This window comes from Onychomys torridus, chromosome X (assembly GCF_903995425.1).
Source record: "Onychomys torridus chromosome X, mOncTor1.1, whole genome shotgun sequence".
NCBI lineage: Eukaryota > Metazoa > Chordata > Mammalia > Rodentia > Cricetidae > Onychomys > Onychomys torridus.
Window position 1 is genome coordinate 86,281,441 of NC_050466.1, and position 17,605 is coordinate 86,299,045.

At 37.5% G+C, this 17,605-nt stretch overlaps 1 pseudogene; it reads left to right on the forward strand.

Moving 5' to 3' along the window:
- Positions 1 to 16,803, forward strand: part of LOC118574721 — a 35,639-nt pseudogene extending 18,836 nt beyond the window's left edge.
- The last annotated feature ends 802 nt before the right edge of the window (positions 16,804 to 17,605 follow it).

Genomic DNA, 17,605 nt, shown 5'->3' on the forward strand with positions numbered 1-17,605 from the left:
CAGTGGGTCTTTTGTGTTTATTCCCATACAAATCTGGGAATTGTCCTTTCAAGATATGGGAAGAACTGTGTTGAAATTTTGATGGGGATTGTATTGAATCTGTAGCTTGTTTTTGATAGGATGGCCATTTTCACAATATTAATCCTCCCAACCCATGAGCATGAGGAACTTTCTACCTTTTGATTTCTTCTGTAATTTTTTTCAATGTCATAACTTTTTATTATACAAGTCTTTCACTTGCTTGGTTAGAGATACTCAAGATATTTTTGAGGCTATTGTGAAAGGTATTATTTTTCTGATTTATTTCTCCACATGTTTGTCATTTTATATATGAAGATTACAGATTTTTGTGTGTTGGTTTTGTATACTTCTACTTTGATGAAAATACTTAGCAGCTGTAGATTTCTCTGGTGGAATTTTTATGGTAAACCATATAGGAAACTGTATCTTATAATTTAATTTAATTTTATATATCAGCCATGGTTTCCCTTGTTCTCCCCCGTCCTCCCTCCAGCCCCCACCCCCATCTTTCTCCCAGCTCACCCCCCATTCCCATCTCCTCCAGGGCAAAGACTCCCCTGGGGATTCAGCTCAACCTGGTGGATTCAGTACAGGCAGGGCCAGTCCCCTCCTTCCAGGCTGAGCAAAGTGTCCCTGTGTAAGCCCAAGGTTCCAAACAGCCAGCTCATGCACTAAGGGCAGGTCCCAGTCCCACTGCCTGGGTACCTCCCAAACAGTTCAGGCTATTCAACTGTCTCACTTATCCAGAGGGCCTGATCCAGTTGGGGGATCCTCAGCTTTTGGTTTATAGTTCATGTGTTTCATTAGTTTGGCTATTTGTCCCTGTGCTTTTTCCAATCTTGGTCTCAACAATTCACACTCTTACAGTCCCTCCTCTTTCTCACCAATTGGACTCCTGGAGCTCCACCTGGGGCCTGGCCTAGGATCTCTGCATCCATTTCCATCAGTTACTGGATGAGAGTTCTAGCATGACAGTTAGGGTGTTGGGCTATCTGATCACCAGACTAGGTCAGTTTGGGCTTTCTCTTGACCATTGCCAGTAGTCTACAGTGGAGGTATCATTGTGGATTTCTGGGGACCTCTCCAGCACTCTGCCCATTCCTGTTCTCATGTGATCTTCATTTATCATGGTCTGTTGTTTCTTGTTCTCCCTTTCTGTTATTGATCCAGCTGAGATCTCCTGCTCCCCTAAGCTCTCTTTCCCTCGAACCTTGCCCTTCATTACTCCCACTCATGTCCAGTTTGTGTATGTAAATCTCATCCATTTCTCTGTCATTGGTTGATCCTTGGGTCTTTCCTAGGGTCCTGTTTTCTAGGTAGCCTCCCTGGGGTTGCAAGTAGCAGTCTATTCATCTTTGTTTTACATCTAGTATCCTCCTATGAGTGAGTACATACCATGAGTCTGGGTTACCTCACTCAGGATGATTTTTTCTAGATCCATCCATTTGCCTGCAAACCTCATGATGCCATTGTTTTTCTCTGCTGAGTAGTACTCCATTGTGTATATTTACCACATTTTCTTTATTCATTCTTCAGTTGAAGGGCATCTGGATTGTTTCCAGATTCTGGCTAAAAATAAATAAATAAATAAATCTAATGCCCTAAACCTGTAGTAATAGCCATCAAGAAAACATGGTAGTATGTGTGAGTCTATCTTGAAACATTGTTCAGATGGTCAGAAAAATCTTTTCTAAGAAAATGTGATTTGTTTTGATATCTGAAAGACCTCATGAAGGAGGTATTGAATTTGATAATTAGATCATCCTTAGAAATCTTGCAAAATGTAGCTGCAGATGAGTAATGACAACTGAAGTCAGAGAGCATAAGGTAAAGAATGATTAGTAATTCAGAAGAAACAAAGAGTAAACTACATTCTAGAAGTTTAAGTAGAGTAAAAGGAAATAGGAAGAAGCTAGGAGGGAGACAGAAAAATGATCATTCTATTGTCTGCTAAAATTTGGCTTGTAAAATGCTGCTACTATTTCTTTTGTTAAAATGTTATATAATATTTAACATATTTATAAGCCATGGTTAATTTGCCACTAGAAAGACAGATGTTAAAAAAAAAATAAAGACTAAATAGCAAGGTTCATTCTGTATTCTCTTAAATATAATAGTTTTAAAAAATGTTTTCATCTATTCTGTGAGAAATATATATATTTAGAGAGAGAGAGAGAGAGAGAATATTTTGATCATATCCATTATCTCTCCAACTTTTCTCAGATACCCATCTTGTCTCAATTTCAAGTACATGATTTTCTTCACTAAATATTCATTGACTATATCTGTTTTGCTTTTGTTCTTTTGGCTCTCCTTAATGTGAAAAATTCATTAAAGTGTTTTTCTCATTTATTCCCTTCGCAGGCAGACTTCTACTTACATATTTTACTGAATGACAGCCAGGTCCAAATAGTTGAAGGAAAAAACATTTAATATGCCATTTCAACATGATGATATGTTACCTGAACCTTGTGGAATATTCCAGTAATCCTAGTATCTGGGAGCTAGAGGCAAAAAGGGTAGAAGTTGAAAGCCAGCATTAGTTGTATAACCAGGTTGACATCTTCCTAGGCTACCTAACACTGTTTCAAAATATTTCTCTGCATGATTTGTCAAGGGAATATAGTCTCTGTAATTTGGAAATATAAGAAAATATTACCTGTATAAAAAAACTGGGAGGGGGGGCTTGAGGCAGGAAGAGGAGGGTCTTAAAAAAAAAACTTCTTAAAATAAAGTTGTTATCATGATGCCAAAAAAACCTGTATCATCTACAAATGAAGATATTTTGACTTTTTCCTTTCATATTTGTACCATCTTGGCATCCGTGAATTGTCTTACTGCTCTAGCTAAGTCTTTTGGTACTATATTTAATCGATATGGAAAGAGTAGACAACCTTGCCTTGCACCTTATTTATTGGAAATGGTTTGAATTTCTCGCCATTTGGTTGATAATGGCTGTGGGCTTGCAGTAAATTGCTTTTATTAAGTTGAGATATGTCCCATGTACCCCTAGTTTCTCCAGGAACTTTATAATGAAGGAATGGTGGGTTTTCTCAGTGAATAAACTCTTCATTTCATTGATTCTTTCTTATTGTTGTTTCTGTGTTATTCATTTCAGCCCCTAGTTAGATTATTTTTTGCTATCTATTCCTTTTAGTTGTTATTTATTCTTTTTATTCTAGAGATTTAAAGAATTAAATTTATAGCATGAGATTTCTCCAATATTTTTGTGTAGGAACTTAGTGCTAGGAACTTGCATGTTTAGGCATGTTATGTTTTCATTTAGATTCTATTCTAATACTTTTAAAATTACTTATTTTCTGTCTTAATTCACTTTTCCTTCACTAATGAGTTTTCAGTTTCCATGAGTTGTAAACTTTATTTTGTTTCTATTGTTTTTGATATCAAGTTTTAATTCCTAGGTTTCCATGGCTGAAACAAAGTGAAGGGTGGAAATGTGGAAGGCCTCAAAACAGCTTGACCACACAGCTGGGATGATAGGCTTAGAGGCCCAGACACAGCTTCTGGCAGACCCCACCCAGTGGGGCCTGCATCTAAGAGGAAATACCTGATATTCCAAAGATTTCCTATACCCCTAGACAAATGTCAACCAATCAGGGTCCCGAACCCTGGAAATCCACTCACCTCAACCTCTGCTATGACAAAAACCTCACCTGGCCTGGGCTCTGGACTCTCTGCTCTTACCTCTGTGTCGGACAGACAGAGGGACCAAGTTCAAAGCTTGAAAATAAAGGCACTTTGCTGTTACATATGGGATTCAGTCTTCATGGGGGTATTTTGGAGGTCCCTGCAATCTGGGCATAACAGAAGGAGGATGGCAGGGTCCCTCTTGAGGTTTGGTGGAGTCCACAGTAACTGGAGATAGAGTGGGAGAGCTGGCTTCTGAAATCAGTATGCTATAGGACTGGGAAATATGACTAGAAAAATTGTAAAGGTGGACAGCAGGGAGAGAGAAAATTGCCTACCTGATTCCCAGAAAGTGTCACCAATGTGTTTCCAGGTAGAGACTGTTACTAGGTATATGCAGCTGATAGAAAGTTACAGAGGTAAAGAGGAAAGCTGGGTCCACCACAAGATTCAGAAAGGGTACCAGGGGATGGAGAAAGGCTAGGAGAGTAAAACTCTGCACATGGGCTGCTACAGGACTGGGGATAATACTGGAAGAATTGGAATCAGGGTTTCCTTCTTTTAATAGTTGAATAGTATTTCATTTTGTACATGCATCACATCTTCTTTTTCTGTTCTTTATGGTCAGTTATGTTATTTTCATTTACATCTATTGTGAATAATGAGTGTTGCAATGAAAATGGGAGTTTTCATATTTATGAATATACATTTCATATATATGTATTTTATTTAGTTTAGATATATTTTCAGCAATAGGATAAGAGGCTGTGTGGGAAGTCCAACTTTAACTTCTTTCTAACATGATTCTTCCCTTTGGTTTTCTTAACAGATGCATGATAGTTTATATTCTCAGCAGCAATATTCAATGATGGAAACTTTTTCTACATTTATACCAACACTTATTGTCTCTAGCCTAACTTAAAGTATTATTTCATCATGGTCTTGATTTTAATTTTCCTGATGATTTATGTCAATGAGCATTCATACACAACTGTTGTCTCTTTGCATATCTTCTATTGTGTAATGTTTTAGTTCTGGTGTTTTGCAACTTGTCTACAGAACACCATTGTTCATTCCAATATCTTCGACTCTCTGTCTGTCTGTCTCTGTCTGTGTGTGTGTGTGTGTGTGTGTGTGTGTGTGTGTGTGTGTGTGTACAAGCACTCCAGGGCACAAGTGTTAACAAGGATTTAACCTAGCATAGAATAGGTAAGTGAGCTCTGTCCAAAGCCTTCATTTATTTTTATTTAAAACTTTGAGATAAGGAATCAATAGTTTTCTTAGGTGGGTATTGAACTTGTGATCTTCCTGCCTCAGTTTCCCAAGTTGAGATTACAGACCTGTGCCATTAGATACGGTTTCCTTTCTAATGTTTTAAAAATATTTATCTTGTTTCCCTTTAGTTTTGAATCTTTTAAGTGGCAAAAATATTTTTAGTTTATTTAATAACTAGTTACAGTTAGTGCTACTCTTCGGCATGTAGATATCCAAACTTTTCTGTATTTTATTGCAAATGTCTTTTCTCTAGTACATAGTTTTAGTGTTGTTTTTGGAAAAGTAGATGACTGTGGATATGTCATCAATTATGATCTAAAATTGGGTCCTTTTTTTTTTCTTTCAGAGTTGTAGAACCAATAAATTATATGGTAGAAAAAAAACAGGAGAAAAACTTATAACTCAGTTTTTCTGCCTATAGGTTTTAAGAAGCCATAGATAGAAGAAATTCTGGTGAGGTATTGTAGGCTAAACATGTTTGGGAATATTTGACTTTTCTGAGAATGTGTGTCTTTTCTATTAATTCAGGTGGCACCATTCAGACATATTTTTTTTCCTATTGTGGTCATGGTAATGGCCAACTGTCATGATACTGGAAGGGAAGTGTTACTCAGCCTAATGGATGAGATCATAATGAAGGTAGAGATTGTATTGTGGGTATTCTGTTAGGCAGCCATCCTGAAGAGAGGTTTTCTCCCTTCCAACATCTTTTCTTCAAATTTATGCTAGATATCAGGGTAACCAATCAGCTAAGTCACTAAGGCAGCATAATAGTTAGCATATGAACTGGTTTACTTCAGGATTGTGTTCTTTTTCAATTACTTTTTTGTCTATATATATGTCTTATCTAGGGCTATTATTGCTGTGAGGAAATAGCATGACCAAAAGCAACTTGGGGAGGAAAGGGTTAATTTTTCTTACATATACTAACTAAGTCACAGACCATGAAGGGAAGTCAAGGCAGAAATCAAATCTGGTAGGAATCTGGGTGCAGGAGTTGAGCATGGAGGAGTGCTGCTTACTGGCTTGCTCCTCATAGATTGATTAGCCCGTTTTCTTATAGAACTTAGGACCACCAAGCTGGGGGTGGTCCCACCCACAATGAACTGGTCCCTTCTCCATAAAACACTGATTAAGAAAACTACCTATAGGGTTGCCTATAGTCCAATCTTACAGAGACATTTTCTCAATTGAGACTCCTTACTCTTACATGACTCTAGCTTATGTCAAGTTGACATTAAAAATAGTACAGTATACTTTTATTTTACTTTTAATTGATAGCAATAAAAAGGGTAAAGAAAAACAAAGAACTCATAATTTTTTACTTTAACTAGTGATAGCATATTTATATGCTTTATAAAATTATCTTATATAAATCTGCACCTCAACCCTCTGATGATGACTAACACTATCTTTCTGTTACAGGTTAAAAGAGTAGGCTCAAATAAGGTACCCTATCCAATGGCACCTGCCTAATAAGTGATACAAACTGGGCTAGGAATATGAATGTCTACAATTTGCACTGACAGCTTTCACCTTCCTATTTATGTGACAGTTGTACATAACATTTTGGTTTTGTTTAGAGCATAAATAAAATGTTTGCAGAAACAGCAATGTCGTATTTGTGTTTGAAAAAATGCCTTGGTGTTTATCATTCTCCTTTGTAAAAGTGTGAGAAAATAACTTATCCTGAATAAAATCAAGGGTATAAAAAACATATCCAGGAAAAGGGCAACTAAAATTTCCTCCTGTCCATACACAGTTTTCTCCTTGGACAATTTCCAACCCTGTTCCCAGAATCACAGCCTCCTTGAAGACCTCAGGGTATGATCCTGGAGTTTGCAGATCCCCACAGACTTGCCCTTCAACCCTGAAGCTATCACTGAATTGAAATCAAAGAAAGAATTATTGATTTCTTCTAGCAAAGAAAGAGCACATCCAAAAAGGCAGCTCATTAGTCTTTAGCAGAGCATAATTATGTTTCCAACTTGACAGTTGGAAAGGCCTTACAAGACAGTTAGGAGGAATGTACTGTGTGCTGTCTAAGACTGTCAGCTGGCCAAATAAGTCATAACAAGAGTTGTAATATTTAGGCCATTTCTGAGAGAGTACCAATGTGGAGGATTCTTAAAGAGCTGCTGATCTTCATTCCACGTGCAAAGATGGAAGAAGCTGTTTTTTGATGTCAAAAATAAAACAACCGCAGTGTTGTATGATTGCCCATTTAGATTTTGTAGTTTTTATTTAGTCAACCCTGCTCATGTGTGCTAGGACCTTCCCCAGCCTCCAATCATTCAATTTTGAGCTAAAATACAACTATTGCCTTTAAACATAAGTAAATCATTTACAAGGAGAGCATAATAATAATTATATAAACAAGTGAAACAACAAAATACACAAAGTGAAGAAGTAATTGGTAGAACTTAGGTCTGAGCAAAGTTTGGGAGAAAGAAAAGTCAGTAAAGCTAAAGAATGTTTTGTGTCTTCAGATTTTATATTGCAAAATAATGGTTGCAAATGTACTTAGCAATGCAGATGCTAGGAGTTGCTTGGGGAATGGAGCTGGTTTAAGGAAGCACCAAAGGGAAGTTACCCAGCAGGAGACAGGAAGCCTGCAATGTTAGGATGGTTGCATTTTTTATTCATTTTACATACCAACCACAGATCCCTATCTCATCCCTCCTCCTACTTTCAGCGCCTCCCCCAACCCACCTCTCTTCCCCTCTTCCAAAAGGGTAAATTTTCCCATGGGGGGCAGCTAAGCTTGGTACATTCAGTTAAAGCAGGACCAAGACCCTCTCCATTGCATCAAGGGTGAGCTCATACACCAGGGATAGATCATGATCACACTGACAGGCGTCCTTCAAACAAATCCAGCTATACATTTCTTGTATACAGAGGGTCTAGTCTGGTCCCACGTAGGTTCCACAGCTGTCAGTCAAATGTTTGTGTGTTCCTATGAGCTTGGTTCATAGGATTTGTAGATTTCCTTGTCTCTGTAGATTTCCCCATTATGATCTTGACACACACACACACACACACACACACACACACACACACACACGTTCATATAATCCCTCTTTCCTCTCTTCAACTGTACTCCTGGAGCTCAGCCTGGTACTTGGTTGTGGATCTCTGCATTTGCTGGCAATAGCTTATGTTGGAGAGGTTGTGGAACAAGGGGAATATTCCCCCACTGTTGGTAGGAGGGAAAACTTGTACAGCCTCTTTGGAAATCAGTATGGTGGTTTCTCAGAAAATTGTGAATCCATCTACCTCAAGACCCAATGATACCACTCTTGGGCATATACCCGAAGAATGCTCAATCATACACTTGGTCAACTATGTTCATAGCAGCAATATTCATAATAGCCAGAACCTGGAAGCAACCTAGATCCCCTCAACCAAAGAATGAATGAAGAAAATGTGGTACATTTATACAATGGAGTATTACACAGCTGTAAAAAACAAGGATGGTTGCATTTAAACTAACTCTAATCAGAAAAAAGTACCCTGAAAATTTTAAGTGTTTTGTTCTATTTGTAGTAGTAATGATTGAACTCCCCAGAGCTTTACACATACTAAGCTAGCACTCCAAAAAAATTATCTGCACTACTAGCTCATAGTTTAGTTGCTAGAAACTATGGTTGAGAAATCAAAAAAGTATTCTATAGTGTTCTATAGTGGTAATAATTGAACAACAATGTGAATGTACTTGATATGAATGAACTGTACATTGAAAATTATTGAAATGTTGCTTTTGTTTCTTTTATGTCACCATAATAAAGCACTCTAGAAAAAAGAAACTTGAAGAGAAAATATTTATTTGGCTTACATGACTATGTCATAATTCATCATTAAGTGTAGTCAGGGTGGGAACTCCAGTCAGGACCCATGGAGGAACACTGCTTGCTGGTTCATTCTCTGGCTCATTCACAGGTTAATGCTTAGGTACTTTTCTTATATACTCAAAGATTGCCTTCTCAGGAACTTGCAGTGATCAAAGTGGGTTGAGCCTTCCTACATAAATTAAGACAATCAAGATATCTTCAGAGGTGTTTTGATGGACCAAGCTAATAAAGTTAAGACTTTCTTCAGATGATTATGGACTATGGAAAGTCGACAATTAATGCTAATAAGAACGTTCTATATCCTGTCAACTTGATACACAAACATATGACTTTAAGGGATACTTTTTCATTGTCTATGGCATGTTAATATTATAAAACAATCTTGAACCACCATTGTCAAGTGAGTCCCTCCTCCAACTGCCATTCACGTCTGCCACCATTTTCAGGCCTAGTTCTAGCTAGCTCATGAACCTACTCTCTATGGCCCAACTCCTATTATGCATCTCCTTCACTGACTCAAACTAAGGCAAGCTCATATCAGACACACAACCAAAAGAGTCCACATGCCCAGATCATTGCAAAAATTCAAACTATATGAAAAGCCAAGGTAGCAAAACTACCAAATCCACTAGTCCCATAGAAATTTTCTCTGATGAGAATTGACTAGATGAACTTCAGGATACAGGATTTAAAAGAACAATAAATCTTTGTCAAAGGATTCAAAGAATTTAAAGAAGACATGATCAAGTCATTGAAATTAAACAGAAGAGAAAAAAAACACCTGAGTAGTGTACAAGAACACAGAAATACACAGTTGAATAAGATGATGAAGACAGTTCAGGATTTGAAAACTGAATTTAGTAAAAACATAGAAATATTGAAACAAACTCAAGTTGGAAATAGGAATGAGTTAAAAAACTCACTAACCCAATAAGAAAATACATGGAAAATCATTATAAGTAGAACAGATCATTAGAATATTGAATTATCAGGACATGAAGATAACATAGAGGAATTAGATCACTGAAACAAAGAATGTATTTGTTAAATACACTAAAGCAACAGAAAAGAAATATGATACAATATGAAAAGAGTAAATCATTGAATTATAGGTATAGATGAAGGGGAAGAAACCAGTTTTAATGAGATAGACCAGATCTTCAATAAGATTATAGAATAAAACATCCCCAAATTTATGAGAGACATACCTATACTGATAGAGGAGGCACACAGAATCCCAATAGACTAATCCAAAAAATAAATTCCCCATGGCATATTATACCAAATATATTACCCACACAAAACAAGGACAACAGATGAAAAGCAGCAAGAGAAAAATAGACAAGTCACATATAAAGATAAACCCATCAACATAACAGCTGATTCTCCAATGAAAACATTAAAAGGTAAAACAGGTTGGAGGAATATACTCCAAGTTCTAAAAGATCACAAATCTCAACCTACACTACAATACCCAGAAAAAGTATCAGTCATAGTGGAAGGAGAAAGAAAAAAAAGTTTCCATGATAAAAACAAACTAAAAGAATTTATGGCAGCCGGGCAGTGGTGGTGCACACCTTTAATCCCAGCACTCGGGAGGCAGTGTCAGGTAGATCTCTGTGAGTTCGAGGCCACCAAGTGAGTTCCAGGAAAGGTGCAAAGCTACACAGAGAAACCCTGTCTCAAACCCCACCCTCCAAAAAAAGAATTTATGGCAATCAAACAAACCCTACAGAGAATACTAAAGCAGTAAGTCAGTCTGAAGAGAGGAGCAAGTATAGCCAAGACACTGTATAGAAAACCAACCAAACCATAATTATTGAAATTCGAACTCCAACTAAGAACACAAACCAGAAGAACATAAACAGAAAGCTCACCCCAATAAAATGACTGCAGCCAATGCACACCTTTTAATAAACACCTTAGATACCAATGAACTTAATTCCTTAATGAAAAGACACAATTAATTGAATTGATTAAGAAACAAAAATACAAGGTAACAGCCTGCAACAAGGATGACTCTTTAGTTTGAGGTGTGCAGCAGGATCGTGAGCAACAGCTGTGACATTCCTGAGTGGGCCTGGGTCTGTATATCTGGATCTGGAATCTGCAATCAAAAAGGCCAGCACCAGAGGTGACAACTCAGGCTCATATATTCCTAACTGTTGCATTTGCATGAGAGACTAGAATTTGACCAGAACTTCATTGTCTCAGCATCATCAGAGGGACAGAGAAGAGCAGAGGCACCAATGAGACCAGACGTACACAGTCACCACATTTCACTTGAGATTGCAGTTGTCTTGGAAGAAAGAATGACTCCTTAATTCCGTGGCTCCTGTAAAGCCTTCAGGGAAAGCACCAGAGCTGGCTCTGCAAAATGGGACTTACTACTATCAGAGAAGGTGTTTCTCATGATCCGCCGCCACAAGACCACCATCTTTACAGATGACAAGGAGTCGAGCACCTTGTTCCAGTTAAAGCATATTGTCCAAGGCATTCTCAAGCAGCCTCCAGAAGAGCAGCTACTGTACAAGGATGACCAGCTCTTTGATGACAGAAAAACTCTGGGGGGAGTATGGCTTCACTAGCCAGACAGCACAGACACTGGCCCCAGCCACAGTAGACCTGGCCTTCGGTGCGGATGATGCCTTTGAAGCCACGCACACTGAGCCCTTCTCCAGCCTTCCAGAGCTTCCAGATATGATGAGGCCATAGGATTATGGAGGCAGTGCCAAAGAACAAGCTGTGCAGTGGGGGCCCCAGGCCCATCCCCCTGGAGACCCATTCTCTCAGTAAAGATGATTTGGCTGTCAAAAAAGAAAAATACATTTACATTTACCTGATGTCTACAAGTAACTCATTTTAGCTTTAAAGACAGGTCCCATCCAAAAGTGAAAAGGATGAGAAGAAAAACTATCCTAAGCAAATTGGACTGGAAAGCAACAGACATTACTATCTAAATATCTGAAAAATGAACTTCAAACTAAAACAAATGAAATAATGAAAGAAACTTCACTCCAATCAAGGGGAAAATAAATCAGGAATACATCACAATCCTGAGTGTACACCAATTTCATGAATTATTGAAGATAAAGACACAAATTACCAAACTCAGTAGGCATTTCAATACCTCACTTTCTTCAAGGGACAGGTTATCTAGATAAAAGAAAACCAAACAGAGAAACATCAGAATTAAATGAAATCATACACCAAATGGGCTTAACATTTTGTTATTCACCCATGTTTCATCCAAATACCAAATAATATACATTCTACTCAGCATCTCATAGAAAATTATCTAAAATATATCATATCCTGGGGCACAAAGCAAATTCAGAAAACTGAAATAATTCCATATATCCTTTCTTACCAAAATGCAATAAAACAATTAATAGCAAGTGAATCTCTAGTTAAAAATAAAGTCACAGAGATTAAGTAACAAATTACAGAATGATGGATATATCAAAGAAGAAATCTAAAAAATTATTTAAAAAATGTTAGAACTAAATGGGAATGAAAACACAACATAGCAAAACCTCTGGAACACAGTAAAAGTAAAAACAGTCCTAGTAAAGGCATTTATAGTTCTTTGTTCCTATATAAAATATTAGAAGGAACACAAATAAATCACTTAATGATGCAACTCAAGCATTTGGAAAAGGGATAATAAACTGAGCCCAAATCTAGCAGATGGCTAAACAAGCAAACAAATAAGTAAGTAAATAAATAGTAAGTAAGTAAATAAATGGATAAATTAATTAAATAGAAACAAAGAAAACAAACACTTATTCTAAGACCTGGTTCTTTGAGAAGATGAACAAGATCAGTAGACTTTTGGTGCAATTAGCCAGAAGGAAGAAAGAGATAACCCAAATTAACATGATCAGAAATGAGAAATTTTATAAAAGATGTGGAAAATACAGAATACTATAAGGGAACACTTTCAAAACCTACACTTCATTAAGTTAGAAATCCTAAAAGAAATGGTCAAATTTCTAAATTCATCCAAACCACAAAAGTTAAGTGAAGAAGAGATAACAATTTAAAGACTGTAGATGTAACCATCTTGTTAAATAAAAAACATAGAGCCAGTTTCAGAGTTAAAAACCAAGAGGTAAGTGCAATAGCTGAGAGTCTAACCTTTCACTGCTCCTGCTGTCTTTCCTCTCCGCCAGAGAGCTACTTCTGTGTGTCCTGTCTTTTTTATAGACTTTCTGTTCTGTTTTCTCATTGGTTGTAAACCCAGCCACATGACCTCCTCGTCACTGCCGGTTTGTACAGACCTCCAGGTCTTAAAGGCGTGTGTCTGCCATGCTGGCTGTGTCCTTGAACACACAGAGATCTACCTAGCTCTGCCTCCCAAGTGCTGGGATTAAAGGCATGCACTGCCCAACTTCTGCTCTGGCTTGCTCTGACCTCAAGGAAACTTTATTAACATGCAAATAAAATCACATTTCAATACAAATAAAATATCACTATAAAAGACCCCCTAAAAGAAATAAATATATTGAAACTGCTAAAAAAAAAAAAAGAAAAAAAGAAAAAAAAAAAAAGACCAAGGCAAGTCCAGCTCCAGATTCACTTCACAGAAAAATTCTCTCAGATTTCCAAGGAAGATCTACAACCAAGACTTAAATTGTTGGTGATAATGACATTTTTTAAAAGAAATAAATTTTAAAAAAGAGCTCTCCTAAACTCTTTCCAATAACAAAAGCTTGCAAGAGCACAAAAAAAAGAAAAGAAAAGGCTGATATCCATGATGAACATGTGAGACTTAACCAAGGGCTTATCTGCAGGGCTGGTTCAACATAAATAAGATGGTAATTGTAACGACTCATATAAATGGACTTAAGACAAAAATTACATGATCATCTCAACAGAATCAGAAAACATGTTTGTCAAAATCCAATATACCTTCATAAAAAAGTCCTACAGTGAGTAGGACTGGAGGGAGCACACCCAACATAATAAAGGCTGTATATTACAAACATATAGCCAAGATTACCCTATATAGAAAAAAAAACCTGAAGCAATCTCATTAAAATCAATAATGAGACAGGGCTGTCTACTACCCTTACTCCTCAATAGAATGGTCAAAGCACTAGTTGGAGCAACAAGACATGAGAAGAATAAAAAGGGATACAAAAAGGAAAATAATAAAATAATAAATCAGATAGCCCTTATTTGTAGATGATAGGTATTTTACTTGAGAGGTCTCAGAATTTCCAGCAGGAAATGTCTAAAATGATCAAAGTTTTCAGCAAGTTACAGGAAACAAAATCAACTTACAAAACTCTGTTTCTTTATACCAACAAGAACAAACCGAGAAAATGAGCATGGACACAGCACCATTTATAATAGCCTCAGAAAAAGGAAATACCTAGGTGAGACCCGGGAAATGCAAGATCTACAATGAAATCTTTAAAACTCTGAAGGAAGAGACTGAAGAACACACCAAAAGACAGACCTCACATTCTCATAGTTTATAAAAAAAAAAATCAAGTAATAAAATTTGGAAGTAAATGGATGAGCCTAAAAAATATTATTGTTTGAGGTAACCCCAACCTAGAAGGAAAAACAGTACATGTTTTCTTTTATTTTGGATGCTATCTCTGAATTTTTAGATACAAATAAGTAACTTGGAGCAACTGTAGATGCCAAGAAAGTAAAATGGTGCCCTGGGGCAGAGGACAGGAACAATAGAGAAGAGAACAATTGGGCACAATTACTATGAAGGGCAAAACAGGAAAGACATGTAGAGAAGACTATCGTGGGGAGGTAGTAGGGAAGGCAATATAAAAGGAGAAGGAAGGAGAAACAACATTAATGATCTTCAAACAAGCCACAGGGAATTATACTGTTAGTATTACTTAAAATTACATGAATATATATACACATATGTAATGTTTATATATATGCAAATAGTTTTTAAATGAAGTTATATTGATTGGGGTAACAGTGCTCCCCCATAAAACCATAGACTATCTAACAAAAACCCAGTGCTGGTTTTGGGAAACCTCTTTTCAAATCAAGAGAATCCAAGAGACTCCCCTAAACAATCAGGGTATTGCTATTGCTTTTTGTGCCTTCTAGGAAAAGAAGATAAAGTCCCTATTGTTGAAGACATAATACACTTGGGATACAGGACTGGAAAGAATAGATCTAAGTTTGACTGGAAGCCTCTTCACTGAGGGCTAGTTCTCAAAATAGCTGCTGGAATGAAGCTGCCAAAAGAGAAAAGAAATCAATAGTTTTATCCATCTGTATCTGCAAGGAACCGAAACTGACCAGCATGATGAGATATTCCAAAAGGTGAAATAGTAACATTTAAATTCTAGGGGTAACCAACAGCCATCTAATTGGACTTAAATTCCACTCAATAGGAAGAAAGTCATTCCTGGCAGTGCAAAATTAACCAACTACCCATGAGTGGTGATGTCATGGACCCTAGATGAGAACTTACCTACTGTCAATTTCCTAAACCAGTGTATTTTCTAAATGCATCTAAATACTTGTCCTTATATCCTCAGATAAGTGTAGCTCTCTTCCTTTCATTAAAGAAGCCTCTTTTCATTTTTCATCAGACAGGGGATCATCACAGAAAGCCATAACTGGTCAAAATAAAAAGATCATCTGACCATGGGGTTCTGGTCTCTGATTAATACATGTACAACACAGCCCTTTTAGTCAAGGCTAAAGGAATATCATTAAAGAGGGGAAGAAAAACCAAAAATGCTAGAGGTTCAGCACATTTGGTGAGAAATAGTCTTTCCTTAAATAAATAAATGAAGGAAGGAAAGGAAGGAAGGAAGGAAATAAGATGCTAGGAATGGGTGGTGGTTGGGTGGATTTGGAGGGAGTTGCTTAGAGAAGTGGGAGGGTACATATAATGAAAATAAAACATAAAAATATGTTATTAAAAAATCACAAACTGTAAAACTATGAAGTTCCCACAGGTTTTGTTTTCCAAATTGTCTCATGTTTTGAAACTGTATAGTCTCATTACAAATCCAAAGTCCTATAAAATAAAACTAAGTTGCATCCTTTCTTATTTTACATGGGAAAGTCCTTACATAAGAATAATCAGACTTCAGCAAAACCAAAATCAAGTAGTATGGCTAAGGAGCCTGTAGCCTGTAGCATCTGGGTCTCACTTATTGTATAGTATTTTGGCTCAAACAGCCTTGGACATTCAAAATTCTCTAGCTCTGCCATCTGCAACACATACACTTGTCTCATGCTTAGACCAGCTCCACTCCACACTTGTTTCTAACCTTGGTATACATCTAAGTATTCTGGCATATCCAATATACTGGGTTCTCTACTGCAACTGAGGATGCAACTCAATCACTGTCTTTTAAGAAGTTCTCTGCAGGTACTTGGCCTTCATCAGCTTCTGTGTGCTGACCCTAAGGAAATACTTCCCAGAAAATTTCACCTCAATGCTGCTGATCTCTTATAATCACAGCAGATTTTCCAATCTAGTTGACCAGCAGCCATTGTCCCAATGATGCACAGGTTTCACCTTAATGATTCATATTGCTTGTTAGGACAGCTCTTTCTTTAGCTCCAACTAATCAGCAACCACAGATTGTTAATTCAAAATTCCACATATATAGCACTAATAAAGTCTTTGCTTCCCCCTGAAGCCTCACAAGCAAGAGCTCTGCAGTTCACATTTCTCTCACACAATAGCTCATTAAGCTCTGCGCATCTGATGGCTTTTACATACCAAAGCTCCCAATAATCCTTCACAGTTTTCCCAAAAAATAGTCCAAAGGATTAAAAAAGCCACTTCTTCACCACAACCGGCATCTCAGAGCTGTTCACAACCATGTTCCACCAGAAGGCCTTCCTCCACTGGTACACAGGTGAGGGCATGGACGAGATGGAGTTCACCGAAGCTGAGAGCAACATGAATGACCTCGTCTCCAAGTATCAGCAGTACCAGGATGCCACTGCAGAGGAGGAAGAGGATTTTGGGGAGGAGGCAGAAGAAGAGGCCTAAGGCAGAGCTCTGCATCACCTCAGGCTGCTTAGCTCCCTCAGCTTTCTTCAGCTGCCCATTTTTCTCCTTCAGAGTCTCTTTCTGCTGCCTCTGTCCTGATCTTGTTTTTTTTTTTTTTTTTTCTACTGGGGGAGGGTGAACAGTGCCTGGCACTTAGTAGGCGCTCAATAAATATTTGTTTGTGGAATGTCAAAACATAACAAAAAAAAAGCCACTTGTCTAGTTCCTTCACAGCATCAGCCCAAATTAGTTTGATTTCTGTTGCTGTGATAAAACAGATTGATCAAAAGCAACTTAGAGGGTTTAGGGTTTTATTTCAGCTAATAATTAGTCCATCACTGAGACAAGTCAGGATCAGAACTCAGTGCAGGAATCTGGATTTGAGAACCATGGCAGAATGATTCTTTTTTTTAATAAATAATTTTTTTCTTTATTATTATGTGTTTTAAATTTTATACCTAGAAAACGGGATCCTAGGAAAGACCTAAGGATCACCCAATTACAGAGAAATGGATGAGATCTACATGAACAACCTGGATGACAGTGGGAGTAATGAAGGGCAAGATTTGAGGGAAAGAAAGCTTAGGGGAGCAGGAGATCCCAGCTGGATCAAGAACAGAAAGGGAGAATGAGGAATAACAGACCATGATAAATGAAGACCCCATGAGAACAGGAATAGGCAGAGTGCTGGAGAGGTCCCCAGAAATCCACAATGATATATCCTCTGTAGTCTGCTGGCAATGGTCGAGAGAAAGCCTGATCTGACCTAGTCTGGTGGTCAGATGACTAAACACCCTAACAG